The 5,465-nt window shown below is 34.8% G+C and overlaps 1 long non-coding RNA gene across 2 annotated transcripts; it reads right to left on the reverse strand.

Moving 5' to 3' along the window:
• Window positions 1-2,402: 2,402 nt before the first annotated feature.
• LOC127725157 (uncharacterized) lies at window positions 2,403-3,496 on the reverse strand. Of its 2 annotated transcripts, XR_007992785.1 has the most exons (4): window positions 3,407-3,496; window positions 3,303-3,354; window positions 2,884-2,987; window positions 2,403-2,467 (listed from the first exon to the last, which is right to left on the reverse strand). It is a non-coding gene; the product is annotated as an uncharacterized LOC127725157 (long non-coding RNA). The 2 variants fall into 2 exon arrangements; XR_007992786.1 differs by lacking the exon at window positions 2,403-2,467 and having other exon boundaries at window positions 2,853-2,987; window positions 3,459-3,494.
• Window positions 3,497-5,465: the final 1,969 nt, after the last annotated feature.

Consider the following 5,465-nt stretch of genomic DNA (forward strand, 5'->3'; position numbering starts at 1 on the left):
TGTACCTTATCAACGTATTTCTTTTAGCGTAAATATCTACCATGTCAATGGATTTCATTAAGCGCCAATATGTACCATATCAACGGATTTCATTAAGCGCCAATATCTACCATATCAACTGATTTCATTTAGCGGCAATATCTTCCATATCAATGGATTTTATTTAGCGCCAATATCTACTTTATCAATTGTTTTCATTAAGCCCCAATATATACCATACCAACGGATTGCATTTAGCGCCAATATGTACCATATCAATGGATTCAGTGCCAATATGTACCATATCAATGGATTCAGCGCCAATATATACCATAGCAACGTATTTCTTTTAGCGCCACTATCTATCATATTAATGGATTCAGCGCCAATATGTACCATATCAATGGATTCAGCACCAATATATACCATAGCAAAGTATTTCTTTTAGCGCCCATATCTACCATATAAATGGATTTCATTTAGCGCCAATATGTACCATATCAACGGATTTTATTCAGCGCCAATATATACCATATTAACGGATTTTTATTAAGCGCCAATATCTATTATATCAACTGATTTCATTTAGCGGCAATATCTTACATGTCAATGGATTTCATTTAGCTCCAATATGTACCATATCAACGGATTTCATTTAGCGCCAATATATACCATACCAACGGATTTCATTTAGCGCCAACATCTTCCATATCATCGGATTTCATTTTACGGCAATATCTTCCATATCAACGGATTTCATTTAGCGATAATATAAATATGTACCATATCAACGGATTTCATTTAGCGCCATTATGTACTATATCAATGGATTTCATTTAGCGCCAATATACCATATCAACGCTAACGAGTAACAAAAAATGTTATTATTACAGATTGGCTTTTTATTACACACTGTAGAGTTGGCGCATTTTGGGCTTAATTACACCTTATGTAAGAATCCTGGGTTTTGATTGGTTGATAGCCAGTGTATTTTTCACCAATTTACTTTTATCAAATGAATATCGTTCATTTTTAAACAGCGCCGGGGTATATGCAAAAAGGATATGCCTTTTTTTACCCTCTCTGCCGTGGTATTTGCCAAAAAATACTCTATCCGACTGGACGCTTGTAATGTCACGATCATCAATGCGTTTTATGTCACGATCATCAATGCGTTTTGTACGTTAACATTCGGTGTAATTAAACAGATATAGCATGTTCTTGAGGGGTATTTGCGAAAAATACCAGTCTTGAGAATGAATTTCCCTCGCCTTACGGCTCGCGAAATTTAACATTCTCTCGACTGGTATTTTTCGCAAATACCCCTCCTTAACATGATATATCTGTTCAAAATCATAACCGTGACTATGGTATCATTTAGGCTAAAATTTTTGTGGTCAAATTTACATTTAGGCTTAATAAATTTTTCTACCATGAACAAGTAAATTGCAGAAATAAAGTTATTTATATCAGTAGTAGTATTTGATATAAAATATATAAAATATCACTTATGAATAATTTTAAAAACGTTTACGAGTTTGAGTTGATATCAGAAGATTACAGTTTTAAAAGGCCGTTCGTTTTAAATTCCGGGCAACAACCAATCTTTGAGAACAATCCATTGTGTGTACTTTTTATGTCTAAGACTAGCTGTTATCTACACATTATACATAGTTAACAAAAAGTTATTTAGTGCTATAAAACTCATCTTGCTCAAAATCCCACTTCCACCTCACCGTGTCGAGCAGGAGCAGACACTGTTTGTCAAACTGAAGGGTACATTCAACATGAACGAGTTATAAAAATAATGTCATTTATAATTACATATCAAATATTAATATATAATTAAAATATAGATATGATACCTGTAATTTACCTGTATAATGGAGGATTAGCCCAAATGAAACTTTGAAACTAAGCCCAAGTGTGGACTTGTCATTGGCCCAAACGTAACATATCTCATGATAGCCCATATGTTACACTAATTAGCTCAAATGTGTATCTACCTAGAGTAAGGTTTGCGGATCGTCAAGGCAACATTCACCTAGGTTCTAATCTATTATATATGTGTTCAAAATCAGAGCAGGATATACCAGATGTTGTGCCCAGAGCAGGATATACCAGATGTTGTGTAATAGGATATACCAGATGTTGTGCCCTATCTTTTTAAGAAAGTGTTATTGGTACATGGTTATCCTTCTTCAGCTTCCTCGACTTATTCTTGTGTACTTGTTATTTGACTATTTACCATAGAATTAACTATCTTTCAAAGTTCAATATACTCATTGTCATAATTTGGCGAGCAATCAAATATGCTTCAACATAGTGTGCTATTTTATTTATCTTGTACTTTTAGGTATATCTTTTACACAATTGTTTCTATTATGAAACTGTCTTTGAATACGTGTATTAAGTATGAAGGACTATTCAAACTACCTCTAGAGAACACATTCACTACAAAAACAATATGAAGGACTATTCAATCTACCTCTAGAGACACATTCACTACAAAAACAATATGAAGGACTATTCAAACTACCTCTAGAGAAACACATTCACTACAAAAACAATATGAAGGACTAGTCAAACTACCTCTAGAGAACACATTCACTACAAAAACAATATGAAGGACTAGTCAAACTACCTCTAGAGAACACATTCACTACAAAAACAATATGAAGGACTATTCAAACTACCTCTAGAGACACATTCACTACAAAAACAATATGAAGGACTATTCAAACTACCTCTAGAGAAACACATTCACTACAAAAACAATATGAAGGACTTTTCAAACTACCTCTAGAGAACACACTCACTACAAAAACAATATGAAGGACTATTCAAACTACCTCTAGAGAACACACTCACTACAAAAACAATATGAAGGACTATTCAAACTACCTCTAGAGAACACATTCACTACAAAAACAATATGAAGGACTATTCAAACTACCTCTAGAGAACACATTCACTACAAAAACAATATGAAGGACTATTCAAACTACCTCAAGAGAACACATTCACTACAAAAACAATATGAAGGACTATTCAATCTACCTCCTCTAGAGAACACATTCACTACAAAAACAATATGAAGGACTATTCAAACTACCTCTTGAGAACACATTCACTACAAAAACAATATGAAGGACTATTCAAACTACCTCTAGAGAACACATTCACTACAAAAACAATATGAAGGACTATTCAAACTACCTCTAGAGAACACATTCACTACAAAAACAATATGAAGGACTATTCAAACTGCCTCTAGAGAACACATTCACTACAAAAACAATAAGAAGGCCTATTCAAACTACCTCTAGAGAACACATTCACTACAAAAACAATATGAAGGACTATTCAAACTACCTCTAGAGAACACATTAACTACAAAAACAATATAAAGAACTTTTCAAACTACCTCTAGAGAACACATTCACTACAAAAACAATATGAAGGACTATTCAATCTACCTCTAGAGAACACATTCACTACAAAAACAATATGAGGGACTATTCAAACTACCTCTAGAGAACACATTCACTATAAAAACAATATGAAGAACTATTCAAACTACCTCTAGAGAACACATTCAATACAAAAACAATATGAAGGACTATTCAATCTATCTCTAGAGAACACATTCACTACAAAAACAATATGAGCTAAAGAAAATCTTTAGTCGGTTGTTACATTTATAATGTTCGATCAAAATAAAATGCTTTAAAAAATACGGTATACTAAAATACTGTGACATATATATCTGAACTGCGATCTATAATTCGAAAACATTAATTTGTTATTAACTTAATTTTCAATGATAAAACACTACTTTGACGTTGAATGTTATTTCAAAGAATTTAATTTGCATGGGAAGTAGAATTGAAGTTCGTTTATTTTTTTCATATCGATGACAAATATGTGATTGTCTTTCTCTCAAATTTGATCCATCTCAAATAGTTTTAAATGACCTTAATCTTACATATTGGATCAATTCCAGTTTTTATTTTAATGGCGTTTTAACAGTTCATCATCCTGTTTGATTTGGTGTTTAGATAAAGCTGAAAACTTTAATTACATTGATAAATCTTACATTTACATAGGTTCAAATAAAGGCACATTGACTTCGGCGGTACGTAGTGGGTGGGGAAGTGAGTGGGGCAGGAGGCTGTCGTCTTAGTACTTGTAATAATCACATAATTATCGACAAAAATAAACTCTCTTTATACAACGTATAACCCTGGCACCCTTGTGAAGTCTGTAATTGATCCCGTCAATGAGAACAAAACTCCCCAGATATAACCCTAGCCCCCTTTACAAAGTCTCTTATTGAGTCTGTTAATGAGAACAATCTCTCTTTACACCAGGTATAACCCTACCTCTCCCTGTTAAGTCTGTTATTGAGTCCGTCAATGAGAACAAACTCTCTTTACACAAAGTATAACCCTAGCCATCTCTGTCAAGTCTGTTGTTGGGTCCGTCAATAAGAACAAACTCTCTTTACACCAGGTATGACCCTAGCCCTCTCTGTCCAGTCTGGTGTTGGGTCCGTCAATGAGAACAATGCTGTATATCATATTTGTTTTTCGTTCATTATTTTGTAGATAAATCAGGCCGTTAGTTTTCTCGTTTGAATTGTTTAACATTTGTCATTTCGGGGCCTTTTATAGCCGACTATGCGATATGGGTTTTACTCATTGTTGAAGTGCGTACGGTGACCTTTAGTTGTTAATGTCTGTGTCATTTGGTCTCTTGTGGAGAGTTGTACCAGATATAACCCTATCTCTCTCTGTTAATATAAATAAGAAGATGTGGTATGAGTGACAATGAGACAACTAGCTGTCTGTTGTTGGGTCCGTCAATGAGAACAAAACTCTTTACACCAGGTATAACCCTAGTCCTCACTGTCAAGTCTGTTGTTGGGTCCGTCAATTAGAACACTCTCTTTACACCAGGTATAACCCTATTTCTCTCTGTCAAGTCTGTTGTTGGGTCCGTCAATGAGAACACTCTCTTTACACCAGACATAACACTATCTCTCTCTGTCAAGTCTGTTGTTGGGTCCGTCAATGAGAACACTCTCTTTACACCAGGTATAACCCTAGCCCTCTCTGTCAAGTATGTTGTTGTGTCCGTCAATGAGAACACTCTCTTTACACCAGGTATAACCCTATCTCTCTCTGTCAAGTCTGTTGTTGGGTCCGTCAATGAGAACACTCTCTTTACACCAGGTATAACCCTATTTCTCTCTGTCAAGTCTAGCTGTTGTTGGGTGCGTCAATGAGAACAAAACTCTCTTTACACCAGGCATAACCGTATCTCTCTCTGTCAAGTCTGTTGTTGAGTCCGTCAATGAGAAAAAAACTCTCTTTACACCAGGTATAACCGTATCTCTCTCTGTCAAGTCTGTTGTTGGGTCCGTCAATGAGAACAAAACTCTCTTTACACCAGGTATAACCCTATCTCTCTCTGTCAAGTCT

This window comes from Mytilus californianus, unplaced genomic scaffold, assembly GCF_021869535.1.
Source record: "Mytilus californianus isolate M0D057914Y unplaced genomic scaffold, xbMytCali1.0.p SCAF_15, whole genome shotgun sequence".
NCBI lineage: Eukaryota > Metazoa > Mollusca > Bivalvia > Mytilida > Mytilidae > Mytilus > Mytilus californianus.